Raw genomic sequence first — 24,273 nt, 5'->3', positions numbered from 1 at the left:
AAAGTACCTAATTCAGCGATTTCCGGCATATTCAGAGTTGTATTATCATTAGCACAGTTAGTTTTAGAATATTTTTATCATCTCCAAAAGAAATCCCAAACTCATCAGCAGTCATTCCCATTTCTTCCCAACTCACCATTTCTAGGTAACCACTATTCCACTTTTTGTCCGTATGGATTTGCCTGTTCTGGACGTTTCCTCTAAATGGAATCAATGAAATCATGCTGTGTGATTGGTGAATGTGGTTCTAAATATGCGTCGGGGACACAAAGGTCTTTGGAAATCCAGAAAGATACACCTGCACAGAGTGCACGGCTGGAGGTGAATTGTCCCTCCTCAAGGCCATGGACCCCACTTAAGAGCACAATCTACTTGGCAGAAACATCCTTTGTATGGGCAGGTCGACTTAGGGGAGAAGATATAAAAAGAGACCCCCTTGGCGCTGACACAGTGGGTCACTGTGTCTTTACTATTCCTGAGGTTTTCCTGTTTTCCAGTACTATTTATTTTCTTCCTTAATGCACTTCGGTGAGACCAGTAGAGTCTACCTATTGCTTTCCAAAACCAGCAAATATTCATTCAGTAATTACTGGGATTTACATCTAAGTCATGTATTTGTTACTGTAAAATAAAACTGTCCAGCCTAAAATAAACTAGGATGGGTCTAAAAGAAATAAAAATTGTGAATATGACTTTATATCTTAGCTGTTTTGCCTTGTAATGCACCTCTGCTCTAAGGCAGGTGAAGGTGGAGAAGACGGATGAAAGTTTTGGCAGTCCCTGCTGATTCTCTTGCAATCAGTAGGTAGGTTAGAGAGATGAAGAGATAAATAAATGCATAGAAGCCACAGGCAGAGCCCCAAAGATGCTTTATAGGAACCAACGCCCTGCCTTTTCTGCCACTGGTCACCTTTTCTCCCTGCCTATTTACACATATACTTCTTTTCCTCCTGCTAGCTTCCTATAAGCCAGCTATGTAAGTACGAGATAATTTGTCTTACGCCCTTCAAGCTTGATATGTATCCAAGCTTTCCTTTGTAGCCCTAAATGGTCCATTTTTAGACCAGAATCTTCCAGCAGCCATATGCAAATCCGGTATCTTTTGCAGCCCCTCCTTGCCATGCAGGACCTGTGCAATTGCAGCCAAATCACTGGGCCATTATTAAGACTATTTCCCATACACACCCTCCCATTTCCTACTTCAGGGTATCTGACATTCTGAGCTTCCACGAGAGCTGTCTGGAGAGAAGCCCAAGCAGACAACTAAGTTTTTCCTCTATTTTTTTTTTCTAGAGGGGATTCACAATATATTTCAAAGACATCAGACTTCCTTAGTTCATGGGGCAAAATTTCTAGCCAGCTAATGCATGTTGTTTTTCAATGGACCTTTACTGTTTTTTTGTTTTGTTTTGTTTTTCTTTATTGCTTCCTTCCTGCTTTGGTTATTTTCTCTCTCTTTTTTTTTCCTTGGGAAACTTATTTTAAGAGCAACAGAATTTGTTGGAAAACCAATTTTACACACACAATGAATTTTTATCTCTGTATTATTATAAACAAGAAGTGCTAGGGATACATGGAACAGATAGCACACTAAATTTATTTCTCACTTTCAGTGATAAGCCAGGATCTAATTCTGTCTTAAGATTAATTAAAAAGAAATCCTGGGTTTTGTGGTGCTGAGGCAGGAGTGGGCGTTTACCTAGGTTACAAGGCTGGCCCTCAGAAGTCACCATCATTCCCCTCACTGCCTTGATTTCATAACCTGGGAGCTGCCTGGGCAGCAGTCCTGGCTTGGGGACAACCAGAGCTTCCTTTTGTAGGTTACAAACCCAGATCTTGAAAGCTGGGATTTCTCAGTTCACGGATATCCCCGTGAGTCATTTCCATTACCAAGAGGGAATATAAGCCAGGCTTTTCTCTCTTCTGTTCCACAGTATCAATTAGAAAATAAAAACTAACAATCTAGAAAAAGGAAGAAATTCATGTGTGTGACAGGAGCAGAGTATACACCTCAAAATTGATCTCCTGAAATTAGGTCAAATAGGGTTTCTTTGCCTTAGTGAAGAAGTTGTTGATTCAGAGATGCCTATGAGAGGAGAAGTTTAGCCACTCGAGGACTGTCAGGCTTACCCAGATGTCAGTCGACATTAGTTTGTCCTTTGAGATTTAAGCTGATGGTTAGATAATGTCCTATAGGAAACCCAAAGCTCTCACCAAAAATGCAATGAATTTCTAGAGCCTGAGTTTTTGGGTCCCCTCCTGACTGTAAGTATTTGATTCCACTGACTTCCAAGTCCCCACATAAACCATACTCTAGCAAGCTTTTTTTTTTTTTTTTTTTTTTTTTTCTCTTCTGGAAATGTCTACACTCCACAGCAACCTAGTTAAGGAAGTCAGCCTTTGCCTTCATTTCCCCCAAACCATGGTTTCACAGCCTACTTGGTTAAAGGTTTAGAGGCAAAAGGAATTTGCTTTGTGGTGATGCCAGCAACTGTATAATGAATAATCTATGTATGTATTCAAGGAAGTCTTGGGCCTCTTAACTACAGAAGCTTGACTCCTTTTCTCTCAATCACTTCTTTTTCTATTCCATGTTCTTCTAATTTCTGGTCTCCTTCTCCTACCTCCTCATTGCTACGTTTGTATATGAAAAACAGTTTAGCTTTTTTTAAAAAGAAGATTTTATTTATTCATTCATGAGAGAGATGGAGAGAGAGGCAGAGACCTAGGCAGAGGGAGAAACAGGCTCCCTGTGGGGAGCCTGATGCAGGACTTGATCCCAGGACCCCAGGATCATGACCTGAGTCGAATGCAGGTGCTCAACCACTGAGCCACCCAGGTGCCCCCAGTTTCGCATTTTCTTGTTGTTTTAATCTGGCATTTTGGCTCATTTTCCACATGTAAAGTCGCTTATGAATGTTTCCTATCTGAAGATGATTTGTTCCTAAGCATGACTGCTACTGCTTGCTGTTAAAAAAAAAGAAAAAGAAAAAAAGAACTTACTCTGCTGCATAGCTCCCTGAGGACTGAGGATGATGATAGCAGAGCAAAATCAAGCCACTCTTTTTTCCAATAACAAGTTTGGAATAATCCTGTCATGTTTTCTTGGATTGTCCCACTTGTAACACTATATGTGACATCTATAGTTTTTGTATTGCATCAGTGAATTGATTTTAAATCACTGAAATATTTGTTTGAATTCTTAAAGTGGAAAGTAGAATTTTTTTTTTTTTGGTCTCCTCCAAGAGAAGGAAACAATTGAAGCTATAGAAAAATAAAAAAGAAAGGAACGATTTGAAGTTTCCAGAAGCAAATATAAAAAGGTTGTTTGGATCCTGCTAATAAATATAAATGATGTCTCCTGAAGTCAATATTAAGCATTTCTCAGGCTGGCTATGAAGTTTTATAAATGAATAGGTAAATAAATCTTGCCGATGACAAAGACCATAGGAAAAGAATCCAAACCCATTTGAGATATAATTTGAAACCAAAGTTATTTAAAAAACGAAATTTCAGGGGTGCCTGGGTGACTCAGTGGGTTGAGTGTCCAATTCTTGATTTCAGCTCAGGTCATGATCTCAGGGTCATTGGATGGAGTCCCACATCAGGCTCCACACTGGGTATGGGGCCTACTTGAGATTTTTCTCTCACTCCCTTTGCCTTCCTCCCCTTGCTCTCTCTTTATGCCTCAAAAAATTATTTTTTAATTAAAAAAAATTAAATTTCAGAGGAATCTACCCAATAGTTGCCTATATGGAGAAGTGATCAATGCTTGAAAATTCACAAACCTTCACAAAAAGGTATGGTTTCTCAGCAATACTAGATAACACAAAGCTATAACATGACATAGAAACAATAAGTAAAAGTTTAAAGATTATTATCAGAATTAAATGAAAGCAGATCCTCGGCAAAATTTCTGCTCTGATGAAAATAGATTATTAGACTCAGACTCATCCCTGCCTTTTGTGTTTGGTTTGGTCAACCTGTATCCAAAACTTAGCTTAATGGGTTTCTGATCAGGTAAAAATCCAATGTAGAAAATCAGAATTGAAACTTTTTGGAACCTATGATAATATTTTCATGTGCACTTCAGATTCAGTTTGCTGGCCAGAAGCCTGCTGGTATTCATCTGTATTTCTCCACTGGTAAAGCTTCTGTCCTTGTTTGTAAATCTTGGTAGGAATTACTTATAGGTTAGCAGAGTTTTCATGATGTCATCAGATATTTCTTGATGATAACTCCTGGACATCTCATACCCACTCTACCTCCACATGAATATTTCAAATTGGCGAGACTGTGAAATACAAGGCTTAATCTCTTGTTCAAACATCTTGAAAGGTCTAGGCATTTAATATGTGCACACACTTCTGAGAGGGCTCCGGTGGTGGTGAAAACTAGTTTAGTTTGGCATGCAAAACAGCTGATGGATCCGTACCCCTGACATAAACATTTCCTACTGTTCAGTGGGGTTTTTTTTGGAAGGTATGCTGTAAAAGAACACAAAGTGAGTTTCTTAAGAGAGCTTCAATCCTTTTAACAGAATAAAACAAGAGAATGAGATTTTTGGGGAGCTCATTGGTAAACTAAAAGCTATAGCAGAGTTGGTTTGGTAGACATGTACCATTTCCTGTATCTACAAGAGGCTTTCAGGACCTGTGAATCTCTTTCCTCTGTGTAGGGAGGTGTGTGCATGTGTGTGTAGATGTTTATTGATGGTAGATGTTTGTTTAGCCGACAGATTCAATGAGCTAAGTTTTATTAATGGTCAGGGAAGACACAGAAGCAACAGCAACTCCAACACAGGTTAACCAATGTCATATCTGCCCTGCCTGGTCCAATATAAATACTTCTAGAGAGAGGTGATGGCAAGCCAGTCAATCACAGGACTTTCCCAATCTTGATGTGAGTGGTATATACTCATTGCTCATCCCTAATGTCTTTTGATTGGCTACTAGTGATAGAAATATTGGGATTATTCTGTGGCATTATAAAAGACAGAACTCACATCTGGTGTTTTCAGTATTATCCTGCTCCCTTAGGATGGTGTTCATTCTTTCTTCTCTGCTAACATCCTTTTATAAGTTGGGGGTGGCTTTTTCTTGACTATACAATGGCCTTCCCTAACCCTGTGGAGTACATTATTTATCAAAAAGCACCTGAATGTATCTGTTTGCGTGTTGAGTTCCAATGGGGGTCCTCGAGGGGACGTTTCCACTATAGTGAATGTGACCGTGAGCACCCTCCTCGCAGTTGGTGACCTGCAATTCAAAGAAGTCCCCTGCCCCATAAGGGAAGCCGCAGGGGAAATCACTGAAGGCAGTCACAGTGTTTTCCCCACCCTGTGCCTAAGGTAGATGGGTATACAGTGCCTTGAGCCTCTAGGGCGGTGTTTCTTATTTAGAGTCATGGGTTTCTTTGAGAATTCGATGAAAGCTATGTCCACATGCATGTACACACACACACACACACACACACGCTCTTACTCTCACACCTCTGTACAAGCCTGTGTCTGCCTCTGTCTGTTTCTCCCTCACATGCATACCCCCCTCGAGTTTTATGCAGTATTTCAGAGGATTCTTGTACTCCCTGAGGCCCATCAACGTTCCTAATGGGGTTTAAGCATCCAAGTTAAGACACCCTCATCTAGAGAACCCAGATGCTGAGCGTTCTGCATACCAAGATAAAAATCCATTTTTGATTTGTTATAAAGTTGAGTGGCCATAATAAGTGATCATTATACCTTGTGCCTCTTAGGATTTCCCCCCCGCTTTTGTGTCTTTTCCATTCATTTTCTGGTTTTTGTCCTCATCCCTTGAAACAGTGCCCCAATCTGGATATTTGACTCCAATTTCTATCCAGATTTCCTTCTTATTTGACTTCTCTTCAAATGAAATCTCTTTTCCATTCCTACCCCACTGTGCTTTTCTCCATCTGTTTCCCACATGCCTTGGTTCCTTTAGGGGACTTGACAAATTAGATGGTGGTGCTTACAGGAAACGGGCTTTAGAACGGGTTACATAATCTTGGTAGCAGTCACTGTGTGGGGTGACAAAAATGTTATGATCCCAGTTTCATTTTGTCAATATCAGAATGCAAGGAAAGAGAACAGGGGGAAGATGTGGTGGTGACATTTTACAGGCACACAAGTTTTGATGTAAAACAAAGAATATTGATGTTTTATCAAAAAATGTTTAATATTTAATAAGTCACTGTGCTACATGAATTATGATCCAGGAAAATGAGGCACTGGCTTTGTTTTCAAGCAGGTTCAACAGGATCCTTCAGTTTTAGATGCAAAGGTCTGATTAACCATAGTTGGTCTTTAAGTAATTCAATTCTATGCCACATTTTAAGTAGGCTGTATTGAAAGTAAGAGAAATGAAAACCAGTGAAGTATCCATTTCAAGATCCATCTTAGAATTAAGCAAGGTAAATCAGTGGAAATCAATTGAATGTTAGGAGAAGCAAGAAAACTACCTCTCAGGACAGCAGTGAAGTAGTTAATTAACTTTTCATGCCAGAACCAGTGTATTTCCACGGCAGTCCTGGGGCTTCTTGTGTTCACTTGGGTGAAGAATCTACATATGATTTCTTGATTTTAACAATTTGAGGCCACAGCTCTTGTAAAACTGGCTTGTGATATCATCTCCTATAGGGCTGGAGCAGGGACAGAACCTGCTTTTTGAACATAGGATCAACCAGGTCTGAGATGTGTGTGTGTGTGTGTGTGTGTGTGTGTAACTTGCTTAATTGAGAAGACCAGCTCTTGTTTGCTTTTCTGCGAAATGCTTGGTAGAGGTTCTCTGTTGAGATTTTGGTCAATGACTGTAGTAGGTGATTCTTACTCAGTACATTGAGTTTTGTACATTGTTTTGATAGCATTTATAGCATCCAGTATTTAAACAGTTGTTCAAATGTTAGGTTAATGAAATTCTAGATGCACTAAACAGCTGCTCATCAGATACTTATTTTTAGAAGCCTAAGAGTCTACTCTATCCCACTCCCATGTAATTTAATTCCATTCTTGTCTACTAAGAAAAGAAATGACAGGAAATTAAGATCATGTATAATGTGCAGGATTTCATGCCCTACATGAAAGTATAGTATCATTCATGCTTTTTTGCTGTCTTTTTAATACTGATGGACATTTTATTATATTTTTCTACAATTAAACATCTAACATGTACAAATTTGGTGCAGAGTACAAAATAAAAAATTTGATCAGATCAAAGGAGGAGCTGTGGGATGCAGGGAAATTGCCCTCTCTTGAGAAAGAGTGAAGATACTAGGTTTTTGCAAACTCCTTAATTAAGATGTAAAGTCATCTCCATACTGTACCTGAGAATTCGCAGTAGACGATGACTCTCTATTAAGTACCCACCAGTATTGTGTTCAGTTGGTAGATGAACTGGTGATCTGGAAATGGGTAAATTGAGATCTGGTTATTCTACGCTGAAAGGGATGGTATTTAGACAGAACTTCTTGGATTTTTTTTTTTTACTGCATATCAACTACTGCATTTATTTATTTATAATTGTCAATACCCAGTTATTTTTGGCCTAAGCAGTGGCAATTTTGTCTTTCCATTTAATTTTATTTGGTGTGTTTGCAAGCTATAAATGCTGTAGGTTCTCCTTTTTAAAAATGGAGGTAACAGTTATACTTGCCTTATGGAGTGGTCTCAGGATTAAATGAGATAATATGTGTGGCCTGCTCAGGACCATGCTCATGAACTCTTTTAATAATCGCCATTGTCATTAGTATTTTTTAAAAAAGTGACCCATTGAATTTGTATGGACAACACTACCACCAAATTTTTTAAAACTTTTTTTCTCTTCCTTTGGTGACTTGGAATATCCTAACAGCTACTGAATTGTGAATGAAATGTGACCTCATTTAAAATGGCTTCCGTGGGACACCTGGGTGGCTCAGCAGTTGGGTGCCTGCCTTCGGCTCAGGTCGTGATCTCGGGATCTGGGATCGAGTCCCACGTCAGGCTCCCTGCAGGGAGCCTGATTCTCCCTCTGCCTGTGTCTCTGCCCTCTCTCTCTCTCTCTCTCTCTCTCTCTCTGTCTGTGTCTCTCATGAATAAATAAATAACATCTTTAAAAAAATAAACAGCTTCTGTGTTTTGGCGTAGAGACCGTTAGCTAATTTAGCCCTCCATCCTTAATGCTTTGTAAATCTCTTTTACCTAGTAAGTGCTGGTGTATTATTGAACTGAATTGCTTTGAACTGAGTTTTAAGTTACAGAGCAGTTTCTAATTGCACCCTATTTTTTAAAAAAAAACCTGATTATAAGAGGTATAAATTAATTAGGCATAGGTATTTCGAGATACCTGCAAAGGGTCATCGTGGTAAAAAAAATCTCATAAAAGAGCAACTCTGTTATCATTAGATATGTGGAAATCTAAAATAGGCAAATGGGATTCTTGGAGGCAGAGGGGGATGATACAAGGGTAAGATTTGGCTGCTGGTCACACCTGTAGCTGGACAGCCGAGGAATCATGCTGAGGATGACCTTTATCAGTTAGCCTCTGGGAGCTGTTACAGGTTCTCCTTCTGTACCAAACCTTGTCCGAGAAGAAAAGACTGCCTTACAGGAAGGGACTGTGCATGCCCAGCTCTTCTCTTAAAGAAGCACATCTGGTTTTTGTTAAACTGGTGTATTCTTTTGGACTCCTGGTCTTGATGGAAATTATTCTTAGCCATATTATATGATGTATTATTTAAATTTGGACAAACATTAAATTAGGCATTAATTTCCTATGCGTATAGCTTTTATGCAGCTATAAACCTAAATTCTATTTACAGATTAGTATATAAATTCCCTACAAAAACCGTTAAAGTATAAATTAACAAAATTAATTTAATGTTCTCTGTGATGTTTTGCTGAAACGAAAGCACTGATCAATTTAGTCAAAGAAAAAAATGTATTTTTGTATTTGATACTCTACTTATTAAGTTGATTCTTTGAATTTTGGGCCTGATGAGATTATCATTTTAATAATTTCAGCATCATGGTTATTTTCCCTTTTGCACACCGAGTTTACTTTAAGTCACTGATCCATCATTTTGACGACCGATTCAATTTGATGGCACTACTCAAAGTACAATATTGAAGTTTAAAAATGTGCTTGAATGAAAAATTCTTCATTTTCTACACTTCTTGAAAATGAATTTTTGCAAGGTCTTACGTATAAATAAGGGGGTCTCATTATTAATTTAAAGTGGAAATACTGCAGTGGAACTGTGGTGGTGGAGGTTCTTGGGATTTGCCTTGCCTGTGTCAGTATGTGCCCCGCGAGGATTCAGTTTCCCACCGTCTTCTTCTAGGTCACTTCCCACAGAATTTTTGCATCTCCAATGTCCTATGAAATCATCTGGCCAGAACTTATCATTATATATTAAATTGGCCTTTACTTTTTTTCTCGTTAGATGCTAAATATTTTTTAAAAGCCCACACACTTCTCTACCACACCATCATTTATTTTCATGACAAACCAAAAGCCCAGTTTATTAGGTAACTTAGGAATCTCTGTCTTACTCTGTGAAAATGGCTCTGAGTAATCACTGCAAAAAAGAAACTTTGTCTTTAGAGTGTAAAGAATTCTACATCACTATTATGGTAGACGTGGGTGACGATTTTGTGTTTGGGCTTTTCAGTTTTGTCAAGCTTCAGCGTAGCACATGAGAATGTCATTTGAATGAATGCAGTGGGTGAAGAGAATTGAAATGGAAGGAAGTTTCGTTAGGAAATAAGGGTTTCTGCGACCCTGACCATATGTGGAGTTGATTTTTTGAAAGCCTGCAAGTATTTGTTACCCAAATTAGCAATTCCCCAAGCATTTTAGAATTGAGATAGCACTGCAAATTATTTAGTTCAGCCCAAGAAACTTCGATGCCTGAACACTACTAAATTTGTCAATTGATACTTTATCCTTACCTTATTTTATTGCTTATTTTAGTTATTTTCTAAGCTTCTCATAAACACCCTGATTCTGGTAGTAAATTTTTACTCTATGGCATTAATTTGTCTGGAAAACAAACTGTGTGTGTGTGTGTGTGTGTGTGTGTGTGTGTATTTTAAACAGTGATTGCGTTTGAAGGAACACTCAGAAGTATCTGAAAATCCAAAGGCCAGTGCCACCTCTGCCACTTAGCAACTCAGAAATCTTTTAAGAAGTCCAGGTCTCTCAGCCCTGATTTCCTTATCTGTGAAGTGGGACTAATACTAATTGATCTGCTTCATGGGATTAATTGTGATGAAATAGGGTAGATTTGAAAGGGTGAATCTTAACGTGTGTGCACAGTAGATAGAGATTCCAAATGCTAATCAAAAGGGTTTAAAATCTTACGTATTTGCAATCATTAAGATTCTCTAATTCTTCTGTTGGGCATGTCCACCCATTATTCCATCCTTCAATTGCATCATTTAAAAAGGTATTATGGGGGCGCTTGAGGCGCTCAGTGGGTTAAGCATCTGCCTTGAGCTCGGGTCGTAATCCCAAGGTCCTGGGATCAAGTCCCATGATCCTGCCTCCCTGCTCTGCTGAGAGTCTGCTTCTCTATGCCTTTGCCCCTCCCCTGCTCCTGCACTTTGTCACTCTGCTCCATCTCTCTAAAATAAATAAAATCTTAAAAAATAAAAAGATATTCTAGATCACATCTCAGCAAACTACAGGCTGAGTCTTGCCTGCCTACCTTGTTTATAAATAAAGTTTTATTGGAACAGCTGTGCTCACTGGTTGAGTCTGTGGCTGCTTTTTTGCTACAATGGCAGTAGAATAGCTGTGATGAGACTGCATGGCTTGCAAAACCTAAAATATTTACTCTCCGCCTCCTGACAGAAAAATATTGGTACATTCTGTTACATAACACTAAAAGCCTAGGACCAACTGTAATCCAGCTCTTTCTGAAACCTAAGTTTTTCATCAACGACATGTCTCCCTAAGTGTCCCTGAGTGCCCTGTCTCTGTTGGACAGCAGCCTCCCCTCTCTTCTTCTGATCCATGAGTTCAAAGATGGGCACGCCTTGCGATCTTGTTTCTTTTCTTGCTCCTTTCACTGACTTGTTTCTTTAGAAGAATATTCTCAGTGACTTGAATGATGTTGCTGAAAATTTCATTTAGAAATCTAGCTACATTTTAAATCCAGTTCATTACCAGGGTACACCAGTATACGCAGGCTGTTGTCTTATAGCTTTTTATGCTCAAATGGCACATCGAATAATATAAATTAGCAGCTCAGCAAATAATGTGGAAAGGTAAGATACAGTGGGTAAGTTCACATTTAAAATGCACTTATATATTTTTTCCTGTTTCCAGATTGTCATATGGTTAAGTTTTTAGAGTTGGTATGGTACAGTCATATGAATTTGGAAGAATCTAGTAGAGTGATGGGGGATTTGGCAGTCTCTGCAAGTTTACTTTCCACTAATTTAGAAAAGTCAGAGGTGTCTCGTTTAAAATATAGAATTTTAGAGCTGAAATAGACCTCAGAGATCAGCATTTCCCAACCTCTTTTGACCCAAGGACCATTTTCATAGTAATTTATAATCTTGTCAACCCTCTTAGGAATTTTAAAAATCAGTTCATCATTTTTGTGTGGTTTATTATGAAGAGGTAGGTAATTCTAAGTGAAAACTATTTCATCTTACATTAGTACGTTATTAAGGATTATATTATGAATTTTATTTTAACACCATCAATGATGATGGTGAATATAGACAAATACTGCCTTTTTTCACTTAATGAGCAGTAAATACTTTTAAAATGTACACAGAAGAAATTATGAAAAGAAAAAGTGATTTGTCAAGAAAAGGGAAAAGTGACATTTTCATATGTAGTTTTGGAAATGAAATGTATAAAAGAGGTAAAATTTGCATTCATAATCTGATATACTGAAATTCTTAGATTTTATACTATAAAAGTTAATTTTGTATAATTTTTGTATTTGTGCTTTAAATGATGAAATCAAGGAGGTTTGGAGCTTCCCATCTCTGAAGAAATCATAGTGACTGAAAAGTCCCAATGAAAAGCCAAACTAGATAAATTGCTTGTATCTATACACACATATATTCATATATTTTGTTCAAATACTTTTCAAGTATCAGACATATTTGATATGCTATATAAGAATTTTGGTCAGGTAAATATGTCCTGTGAACTTTTGAGGCAATTTGACATAATCATTACTATTTTAATAGCCTCATGAACTTCATTTCAATCTCTCTCCTCCTTTTTTTGGCTTTTGGTATTAAGCAAAGGCCTATGATGATTATACTGTGAACAAGATAACTTAAAACCATGTGGTGTTTGAGGACCTGTGGTAACTGACTGTGGGTCTGGGTCCAGAGTGCACTCATCATCACTGATCTTATGCTCCTTCTACATATACTTGGAGGCTCTTGAACTCTAACCTAAAAAGAAAGGGAATTTCAATTGTTATATATTTTCCAAAGGAATGCGAACAGGCGTTATTGACCAGAACCCCATGGTTTGCTCATTTCATTTATATAAGAAGAAAGGGGAACCAAGAGGAGTAAAGTGATGATATTCCCAAGTTCACACAGTAGCCTAGTGGCTGTGCCAGGCCTAGAACACCAGGCTCCTAACCCCAGTGCCCCAGTCATGTGTTTTCACGGAAGCATTTAGCATCTTGCTACCTGAATGCATGTGATTCAATAATGGTCCTGGGTCCTGCCCAAAACATGGGAAGTAGACCTGATTCTGGTTTTTAATTGATGGCTCACCAACTCATTCACTCCAAAACATGTATTACGTTCTAAGGCTGTTATGTAGCAGAAGGTAGCCTGTCCAATTATTTCTTAGACCTCTCTTGAAGATGTTGATTCTTAATGTGCCTTCCTTTATGGTATATCCATAGTCTGATGGTAATTATTTGTGTATAAGTTCAATCACAGTAAATACCACGCAAATCACTTTGTAACAAAGGATAGTGAACCTGAACTAATGAACTACTTACTGGCAGCAAGTCATTGACGGGTTTACAAAATGACAAAAAATTGGAAGAATACCCTAGTGCGGTAGAATTTCAACATAAGCAGATTCTCCCCAGAACGTTATGGAATAATTTGTTTAGGTCATTGCTCCAAATTCAGACTGAAGATTAAGAAGGATCTATTGTAGCATGTGATCTCTATTGGTCAGCTCAATAGAATTCCATTCAAGAGATACGTGTCCATTTGTAACGTTGCTTTGATCATGATTGTTTTCTGTACAGATTATAATGAAAGCATCCTTGGGTGTCTTCAACTGATTGATTGTCGACTGTTTATTCGGCATATATTTATTGATTTGTAGTCCTTCCTCTCCATTGTTAAATTTATCAGATTACATTATCACCCAACTCAAGGCCATGCTGTCATCCTATCGGAGATGATTTTAAACCAATCTAGGACTACCAATAGGAGTGGAAGTTTTCCTGTTTGTATGTAGTATGTTTAGTGGCTAGTCTCGACTGAAAGGCTGATATGAGAGGATACAAAAGATCAGAAAGCAGTTAGAAATTTATTCCGGTCAAAGTATGTGTCTTTATGAAATGGGAATATACTCTGGTTCTCTGCATTTAGATGTTCATCTTGTTTAAGCAAACTTTTAGGATTATGAGGAAAACAAGGTCTTAACTAAGTAAGCAACAATTACTTCGTTGTCCAGTATTTCTTTGTTCTCATCACTGCTGCCTGCATTCATTCTCCATGGAGTCATGCTGCGGCTGTGTACATTCCCCCCAAAATAGCTCTTAGGTGGACTTGGAGAAATATTCTGACTACTTTTAAGCCTTTATCCAATAAAGACTGTATTTATTAGCACCATAATTTAAAACAACCAAGGTCAAAGTTAATAAAATTGTCCTTCCATTTGCCTATTGTTTAATTCTCTATGATCAATCATTAGGATGATTGTTATTTGGGGAAATTTTTTTTTTAATCTAGGCATAGTGATATCTTGGAACAGAGCAATTGTGTTATAAGATTTTTGCCTAAAATACCCAATTAAACACTTACGCCCTTGGGTTATGTCATGAACCAACAATCTGTGCCCTCCATGTGTGAGTAGCTAGACTAGATGGAAGATGGCATCTCCTGACTTGCACATACCTTTAAGACTTGATGCCACCACGCTCTTCAAGCAGACCACGTTTTCATAGGAACAGGAAAGCACGTTATGTAAAAACCCTAAAGTTTACCCCCTTTGTCGTAATTAAGAGGCATGAAGTTCTAAGTGGGATATTTGGTTACCGAGAAAGTCCTGTTTATGAAAACTTCATAGGTGATTCCCCACGGTGGATCACAATGCCACGCTGAAGGTATTGCCCAGATCCGGCATCTCTGAACAGCTCTTCCTATTCTCTGCGCCACCACCACCCCCTCTGCCCCCTACCACAGTTGGAGTGGGGAAGGAGGAGAATATAAAAATATAAAATCAGACTTCTTTTCTTGCCACTTTACTATCTCAGTGGGAGTCACCAATGGCAGATTATTCACATGGCTATGTTGTAAAAATCGTAGATTTTTAATATCTGGGCTACTGAGTACAAACATAACATTTAAATAAAAATAATGCAGAGTTATTTATCTCCACCAAATCTTCTCTGTCCCATATTGGATGTGAGCTGTCTCTTTAATAATGCAAAGGAGTAGTAAATTTCAAGCTGAGGATGGGCAATAACAAGGGGAGTGATCTCCACGCTGCCCTAATGTCAGTGGAGTGCCTTAGGAGAACACCTTATTAGTTCTAACAGGCTGGTTAGCGCAGGGTCACCTCTCTGCCTCCATCTTCCCCAGCAGGGTCACTCATCTCTGGGCTATATTTGGGAGGAAAGAAGTGAGGGGGAGGGGAAAGCATACATTTAGAGCTTCTCTCATCTTTCCAGCATGAGAACTATTGTTGTTGTTCAATTGTTATTCACCTTTTCTCTTTCCCTCTCTCATTTTTGTCTTACTCTAGCCCTCCCCGGTCCCCCCCTTTCTCTCCTGGCGTGTCTGCTTACGTTGTCTGGGTTGAGTTCAAGCAGAAACCTCTCTCAAGGTTTTTTTTTTTCTTCTTCTCATTGTTGTTTCATTTTTAGAAATCATCTGAAATAAATGTAGTTTATAAGTCTATAAATAAGTATTTACTGTGTTGAAAACATTCACTGGGAGAGGGGCCCAACATAGCTAAGCTTCCAATTAACCTGACTAGCAAGAAAAAAAAAAAACCCAGAGACTATAGACACACGTTTATACACCTTTTACTGTCTTAAAAAATCGAGACCAATATATAAATTCATCTCATTTTAGAATTGCACGTAATACATTTTCACAAAAGAAGATTGTCTCTTCTTTTTAAGTGTATTTTTGTGCCCCTTTTTTTTTCATCGTGGCTACAAATATCAACCCTTTCTTCTCCCCAGCCCCCAACCTCCAGCCCCCATCCCCCATCCAAAAATGAATGCAAAGAAATACTATTAGACTGTCTGGTTATGTATTTTTTATGAGGCCATACAAGACGCAGCCTGACCCCTTGCAGCTCATGTTATAAGCACACTGAAGATGCTTTTCATTTGGGTTTTGCTTTTCAGCCTGGATGACCTCTATTAAATAAAAAAAAGGGGGGGTAAGGGTGGGGGGACAGGCCTAATATGTGACCCCAGGGACTAGTCGCTTCAAGGATTACATTTAATTCATATGATAATATTGAAATATAATGTTCATTGGTCTAATGTTTTTGTTATTTTCTTTTTCTCTTTATTTTGGGGACTCGTTGATGAGTCTAGTCATAGATTTTTTTTTATCAATTTTGGGTAAAGAGCTATAAATTGTACATTAGGGTCAGATTCTTAAAATTACATTTTCCCCCTCCTTTTCAAATTCAAGCCATGAATACAAAACATCGCTCTTTTCATAGTTTCTCTGAGACAGAAATTAATTTCTCTGATGTGTGTCTGCCAAGAGTTATGTTTCAAATCAAGAAACAATTTTTATTTTGGCATTTACTTAACCATCCTCAACAACTGCTCTCCAAGTTCTTTTATTTGTGTGAACATAACATCTTTTAAACTCCTTCCTTCTTTCCCCTGCAAAATGAGTTGCACATATAAAATGGTGTACTCTCATATGTGATATGTTGTGATCCAGAAAATGACCCACATTTGGATCCTTGTGTGTGGTACGTAAATATACTATAATTCATATTTTTACACTGCTCTTATAATTATCGTTTTTTTTTTTTTATGATGCCCCTATTAGTGACTGAATGCTCACATGCACAAATTTTAAGGGACTTAAAACTTCACTATGCATCTTCTTCTTCTTTTTTTTTTCCTTTTACAGGGAAACATTGTTCATACCATTTAAGTTTAGGATTAATGTTCAAAACCAATTTGCAAAAGCATGCCTCTGGCCAGTTAGAATTATATTTCTATTAAAGTTTTCACCATATCGGATGCCTTTTTGTCTTTGCTAGTTGAAATGAACAGGTTGAGAAATGGAATTGAACCACACACCATTTGTTGTATTTTGAAAATGTTTTTATTCCTTTCACTTAACAGACTAGCACTTAATTTCTTTGAATCAGCTGCTGTTCATCAGTGCCGCAGCGGCTCACTTGTCTTCGAAGGCAGGTTCCTTGGAGGGACAGTAACATTTCACCGGAGCTAATAAAGTCAATTAGGATAATATTATACAGTAGGCCACTAGAAAATCAGCTACATTTTGCACGAATCATTCTATGTTTTTAATTCATACCAATTTTACACTTCATAAGGAATATTTAAAGAGACCTATTATTATTAGTTACATCAGCTTGCATATATATTTAATTGCAATCTTTCTCTCTTTTTCTTTCTGTCTTTTCTCTCTCTCTCTTTCTCTTTCTCAATTGTTGCAAGAAAATTTGTGGACATGTTCACACATTTTTATTACCACAAAAGTACTGGTGAAAACTGATCAAAGCTGGGAAATTCATCTCGGCAGCTTGAAACCCCATCTCAAGCCAGTCCCTTATTACCCAGGTATTGCCACAAATGTGATTCAGCAAATAAAGCCCCTCGTTGCCTGCCCCCCTCTGCAATCAGCAGCAAAGTGATTCCGCAATGGGGTTTTCACAATGACTCATAATTTTCCTACATTTGTTTGCATCACAGTCTTAACATTTTTGACATCTGAGTTACTGGTGAAAACCTGCATATGTCTCTATGTATACATATAGTCCGTATATTTTTGTCTTGGCTAGTCATTGTATGTGAGAGGGATGTTTTAAAAACAGACTCCAGGTTCTCCTTTGTAAGGCATTAAGCTGTGACCCTCCCCTCCTCTCTTCCCTCCCCCTGTAGCCCTGGACTTCATGATGCCTTCTTGACTGCTAGCTGAACATGGACTTGTCTTTTTATTTTTTTTTTTATAAACCCAGTCACAACACAGAAAGAGGAGGAGGAGGAAGATAGAGAGAGGGAGAGAGAGAGAGACAGGGAGTGAGAGAGTGAGTGAGAGAGAGAGAGAGAAAGAGAGAGAGAAGTAAAAATCCTGAAGGATGGTTCTCAAAAATTCTAAAGGAACCACAGGGAATTCCTTTTAAGAGCAACAGAAAGCAAGCTAGCTGAGGTAAGGCAGATGTGGACAGCCTTTCTTTTCTTTCCTTCCTTCCCTCTCTCTGTCTCTTTCTGTGTCTTTCTCTCCGTCCCCCTTTCTCCTCATATTCTCTCTCTCTCTTTCCCTTCCCATTCATGTGTTCTCTCTCTCTCTCTCTCTCCCTCCCTCCCTCCCCCTCCCCTGCCACCCCCCTCCCAGAGCTGTTTCTTTAGGGCTCGGGGAGGGCAGGTGGGTGGGGGAGCCACCTAACTTCTTCCCCGCATAAGCAATCTGAGAATGGAACTCATGTGAATATGCAAATAGGACTGCCTGGGCCGCGTTGCCGACACGTGTATGTGTTGTATCCTTCTCCCCACCTCCCTGTCTTAGCGTCTGATCTTCAACAGATTGCTGTTGTTTCTTGTGATCACCAGCACAGCGTGCTGGAAAGAGAGATGGGGGGGAGAGGTGGGGATTGGAGGGAGTGTTATGGGGCTGGAAGGCAGGAAATCAGACATGATTGCTGTGACTTTTTTATATTAATGTGTGGCTTTTTTCTAGCTCATTTGCATGTCAAAGTGGCGGAGGTGTGAGGGCAGAGATTAGTATGGAGATGACATAATGATGCAATGAATTAAATGTGATCACTTCTCAGAGCAGGGGGGATGGGGGTGAGGGGTGGGGGGGGTGAGGTGGGGGGGCCAAGACAGAGTGAGAGAGCAAGAGGGGAGCGCCGCTTCTGATCTTCACCACACAGTTGATTGATGTCACCAGCGAACAGAATGCATCTTTTTATTGTGATGATGGTGATGGTGGTGGTGGTGATTGCCATGATTACACTTATCGTTAGTGTGAAATTTGAATTTTAAGTGGTCAGTGCTGCAGCTCCAGTGCACGTGATTGTTTGGTCCATCAGTGCAAACCCTTTCCTGTCAAAATTTAATGCCGCTCTACGTTTGCTTTTATTTGAAAAGGAGGATACAACATGCAGAAAAGAGATTACTAATTTGTGATGTTACACAGTGGGCTGGGATACCACGGTTTTCCCCCGTAGCTTCAGTTCTGTTTTGCATGGGATCCCCCCCCCCCACCCACCCACCAGAAAAAAGAGGGAGGTAGAGATTAAAAACATTTTTATTATTACAAAAAAAAATCTTTCACTGGATCGGTGGGGTGGCAAGGGTTTCAACCATTGACAATAAAGAAAATGCAATTTCATCTCTGGCATTCAGTGTTATCTCCCTTTAATAACAAAACCAAACCAGACTGATTACTGAACAAAGCAAATTCTCAGGCGGCTAGTTGCAGGTCTGAATGCAGGAGTAAAAACTGAACATTTTCCCCCTTTCCTTTTGGCTATTTTGTATGCAACACCTGCAAATGTGCACGGAGTAGTTGTAAAAGGATTTGCGGGGGAAGAAAGGAGAGGCTTTAAAAACAAAACAAAAACCTTTTCCATAATTAAAAGAAGAAAAAGAATCTAAACACAAACTGCAAAGATTTTTTAGACTGCGCTGATTTATTTGTTTTAGAAGTCAAATTCATTCCGCCTGCCAGTAAGTTTTCCTTTGATTAGTCTCAGCTACTGCTTCTGCAGGAGGACGGACTTCCTATAGCATAGACAAATCAGTATAGAAATTTAGGACTAATTGTTATGTGTGCAATAACCCTGATGATATAAATGAGCACTTAAGAATCCACAGAACATCACTAACATTAATTTATTGAAAAAGAAAATCCAAAGCAACTCCATTAGTTTTTCCCTGTTATTGTTAAGGACTTTAAATGGATTTCCTAATTGGATAATTTTATTCGCAAGAATAATATACAAATGGAAAACAAGCCCGAACTCTAGGGGTGGGGGTGGGGGGTCTTGGTCTGCATAAGGAGGAAGGAGTCAGTGTAAGAGTGAACTACTGTCAGCTTCTAGAAAACCTGCTCAGATAGCACACTAAAGAGAAAGGTGAAGCTTTGGGAGAAAAGCCCCCATGTGTGAGGACGAGCTGGCCAACTCAGGTGAGGGAGAGGGCGCTTTGGCATGTTCAAGCCCATACACACATCCACGGGACTTCTCTTTATGATATTTGCAAATGTTGATCATCGTTGCCCCTCTCTGATCATAGGTACTTCACGTTCATCTCTTCTAAGCTTTTCCTGAGCTGGACCAGCACATCTTCACCCTCTTTGCCTCTCTCTCATCCACATCTCTGGCACTTTCTGTGCTCCCCACCCCCAACCCCCAGCTCATCTTCTTAGAGGGGCACTTGGGTTTGCATCTTTCTCTTCCCTTTCCTGGACGGAGGTAGCAGGTCTCACCGAATGCTGTGCACGGCTCCTATTAATAGAAAAGTATCTTGTGTCCTGTCCCCACACCCTTTGCCTGCCAAATACTGAGAATGAATCCAGACAGTGGGGAGGAAAGTTCTCGAGTGCTGGTCTGGAGTGGCTTTCCTCCTACACATCAACACCTGTATCCTCGTTCTCCATCTGTCCCCCAGGTAGTACCGCCGCCTCCCCTACATCCTGCTTTCTCCTTGCCTTAGTCTTCTAGGCCAATAAAGAAGAAAGGCAGGGATGAGGATTGTTCCTATTGATCTGCCCAAGGGGATCATTAGGCATCTGTATCAATCTACAAATCAGTGGGCCTGTGTTACTAGCTTGGGCAGTCATTGCCAATTTGTTCCTATTAGATGGAGGAGCCTGGAGGTGTTTGATGAGCAGATTGGGTCTTTATCTCAGCACTAGAGAGTATGCAGGCTTGCTGCCAGACAGCAGAGGTTTACGGGACTTTTTTTTTTTTTTTTTTTTTTTTTAAGAGGGGACAGGGATCCTTATGGGTATTGGGTTGGTGTTTGTTTGTTTGTTTGTTTGTTTGTTTGGCTGGTTTCTTGCCTGAAATCTGTCTGCACTTTAACTAGACCTCTGGGGCGGATCACACCCAGTCCTCGCCGACTTCTCTGTAGTTACAATTAGCTCCCATGTTGCCTTCTCTGGCCCTGATACCTCCTCGGAAAGCTGCCACAGAAATATCTTCCTGAGCATTCTTTTGCGATTCTTTTCAGGAGGGGCATCTGAACGATTGAAATGTAAACACTTCTTGTCCTTCCTGGGGCTCCTCCTTTGCTAAAAGGAGCAGTGGGTTTTTGTTTTTGTTTTTGTTTTCTCTACTGTTGAGCAGGTGACTTTTTTCCCTTAGCTGTCATTCTCTCTAGCTCAATTAGAAAAAGTAAAAGTTAAACTCCAGGTAATTTTGTTTGGGGAATCCTGTTGACCTCTTGGAATTGCAATTGAGCAGGAAGCTGTGTTCCCACTGCCATGCTTTTATTTATTATTTTAAAAAGCGTCTTTAAAAAATCATCCTTGTGTTCAGGCTTTGGCTTTGAAAGAGCAGCAACTTTGGCGAAAGCCATGCTCTCTTGGATGCATGTAGATTTGAAAAATAAAAATGATGTTTCCACGGGGGTAGGGGGGTGGGAAGGATAATGAGTGAGTAAGCACAATTTATGCTGTTACCGCTGCTGGCATGACATTTCCTCTTCATTATTTTGTGAAAACCTCAATTTTAAACCTGGTTTTACTCATTCCTGACGTGAGCATTATTCAATATAAATATCTGTCCATTGCCAGACCATGGTGATGCTCTCAGTGACATTTCTGCTTTATAGCTTTCGGTGGGGGGTGAGGGAAGGGAGGCCTAGGCAGGTGGGCTGATGCAGAGGGGTCTGGGAGGGAGGAGACCAGGCTTTGCTCACTTCCTGGGAGCTCCGTTTTCATCCTGCCCTTGAATTTGTTACTTGTGAATAATAAACTGTTTTTCTGAGCTGGGGCTCGGGGGATGTGGGAGAAAGAGCCCACCCGAGCCGTGTACTTAGCACATCCGTGTTCTCTTGAAATTTGTTCATCATTCCAAAGGGGCATAATGGTTTTATTTGTTTGCTTGTTGACAAAACCTTTCATATTTCGAGGATTGGAAATGAGGTGAAGTCTTGAGACTGCACACCAGTTTCCAAGTGGTTTGGGCCTGTGTTTGGTTCTCTGACACACTCTGACACACTTGTTACAGAGAAACCTGCATTCTGCTGCTTTAAACTTAGTGATTGTTACTGATGGTGAGTGTGTGTTTACATTTTTCTCACCTGTGTATTCGCCGTGGCTGTTCCTGACCTGCTCCAATTCATCCACTGGAAAGAAGCACTCCTTCCCTTCCATTTGACAAGCGCCTGCTTTTTTTTTTTTTTTTTTTTTTCCCCTTGGTTGTCGAGTAGCTCACGGAACTTCACAGAAAGACATCTGTGTGGGATATATGATGGCTAGAAGTTAAACCGTCTTAATTTATCATAAACCAGACATCCAGTCAACTTTTATCTTTACAGTACATGTACAGAAATCGATTTGGAGTGGACTCAGAGGAATGTTTTAAGAGTTTGTTTTGCAAATATTTATAAACCCTTTTCTCTGGAGCAGAGTCTATTTTAGAATAGTCATCATGCTCTTAAGAGCAGAGCTTATTCTGAGGAAGAAGCTGCCAAAGTCTGTTGTTTGTTTTATCGTGAGGGTTGGGAGTTCAAATTTGTTTGGCCACAGACCTGCTCTCGGAGCTGGAGATCTGGGTGAAGAGGCTGCTTATGGTATTCCTCTTCGGGTTGCCCTGGTCCAGTTTTTTGCACCCCATGTGAACCTTCAAATAAGTGCAACCACCTAGGTGCTCTGCCCTGGGGGCAAAACGTGGATCTTTTTGCATCTTTCTTCAGTAGAGGGAAGAAACCCATCATTTTCTCCTTACCTAAGGCTTATTATTTAAGGATGTTGCCAGTGTGTCGCGACTTCATAGAAACTTTTAATCGGTGAGAGCCTGGCTCTCGAGCCAGGGCATTTATAGTTTGCAGTTCACCTTGGCCCGTGCGCCAGGGATGTTGCTTTGGTTGCTCTCATAGTTTCCTAGTGATAGGAAACATTTTCGTTCCTTAACACACTGTTTGTTTATCTATCCATATATCTCCCCGGTTTTCCTTGTTTTATTTAGTGTGGCTTCAAATGTGCCATTTCTCCGTGAAACAATTGATACATTCTCGGCACGCTGTTGTGAGTAGAAAAAACTCCTAGATTAATGGTCAGTGTCTCACACACGCACATTTGTGTTGTGATACTACGGAGGAGCTGCGAATTACTGACAAGATCTAGAATAATTCCTAATGCTGTCGAAGGCTTCATTTTCTCCTCGGCATGATGGATGAGGCATAAGAAGTGCTTTCTGAGATCATTATGTGCATCATTCTGTTAAGTGTTATTAAAGTCCGTCTGTCTTAGGCAGCAGAAACAATATCTTTGCTCTTATTTTGCTCGTGTCTTTTAAAAAACAGCAACTGCAGATCCCTTTCTTCCTAATGTGAGCTTTGTTTTTTTGAGATCATCTGGCTGCTAATTTGTGTCCTAAAATTATTAGGACTTGTGTTTTTCTTTCTACTTAAAATTTGATCCTATTAATCCGTAACCAAATTCGGGTGCTTTTCTAAACCTTTAATTCACAGTAAGTGCTGGAGAAATGCCTTTTACTAAAAATATAGGAGATTTGGGAAGTGGCCAGAATTTGGGGTGTGAGTTTTATTTAGTATGTAACTTCAAAGAGCTTTATTAGCCTGTTATTTTCCGGGCTCCAATTATTTTAAATATCTTGACTATTTGTTACCTCGAATGGATGGTGTAAGAAACAGGATGAATATGAATTGGACAGATATTTCATGGACTCCCTCCCTACAGGCAGATGTGTTTAGAGCTGACAATGCAAAGACATGTAAATGGGGATGAAAACTTTGCTCTAACACCCTGTCAGGGAAAGTTTGTTTTTACACAACTGTGCATCTGGAGGGCAAATTTCCCATAGACAATTGGGGACACTTGTTTTTGAATGGGTGTGAGCGAATGGGGGTGTGGGAGCGAAAGTGGGGTGCCCGTAGAACAGGGCAGCCCAGGTAAATTGCAGATGGGTCGTATCACATCTCCAGCAATTTCACCCAAACAGAAGAATTTATTTTAAATGTTTGTAACCTTCCTTTAAGGTGCAGGGTTTTATTTTGTTTTTTTTTTTTTCAATAATCAAATTCAATCTGCTTCACAGAACATTTCCATGATTACCCAGTAGCCCTCCCCCACCACTGTTTTGTTGTTGTTGTTGTTACTGGTTTTGAAGAGTGTGGTACAGCATTTTTAGATCCTGGCAGGCTTATCAAAAGAAAATGAAACAAAAAGAAATAGATGATCACACTTCCCGTTAGAACACTGCTTTCCCTGTTCAGAGATTCAGTGAGATCTAGAAAGGCTCACTTTTACACTTTTAATAAAATTACATAAGTTTGATGCACAGCTGGCATAAGCTCAGCCATCCACAGCATAGCGCCTTTTTGAACATTTAATTTTATATTTGAATAATTCTCCAGATCAGGCTATAATCATGAATGTCATATAAAAAGATTTTTTTTATAAATTACATTATTTCACAGATGTGCAAATACTTCTGAGAAAAAAATTACATTGATCAGTTTTTAATACCCCCCTGTCTCACCCTTCAGTCAAAGGGAAAAATAGCTTTTTTCCCATCTTTGTCTTCAGAAAGGTGCTAGATTGTAAACATCTGAAGGAAATGAAAGGGGGTTGGCCAGTCCACCCCAAACTCTTTCCAGATTTTCAATCCTTTCAGCAACAGC

The 24,273-nt window shown here is 39.5% G+C and overlaps 1 protein-coding gene across 1 annotated transcript in view; it reads left to right on the top strand.

Moving 5' to 3' along the window:
- The first annotated feature begins 17,491 nt into the window (after positions 1 to 17,491).
- Positions 17,492 to 24,273, top strand: part of ZFHX3 (zinc finger homeobox 3) — a 956,897-nt gene continuing 950,115 nt past the window's right edge. The window contains exon 1 of the mRNA XM_072731601.1: positions 17,492 to 17,605. The gene's annotated coding sequence lies outside the window, so the exon portion shown is untranslated. The remainder of the gene's footprint in view (positions 17,606 to 24,273) is intronic.

This window comes from Vulpes vulpes, chromosome 12 (genome assembly GCF_048418805.1).
Source record: "Vulpes vulpes isolate BD-2025 chromosome 12, VulVul3, whole genome shotgun sequence".
Taxonomy (NCBI): domain Eukaryota; kingdom Metazoa; phylum Chordata; class Mammalia; order Carnivora; family Canidae; genus Vulpes; species Vulpes vulpes.
This window is presented reverse-complemented; position numbering and strand designations above follow the sequence as displayed.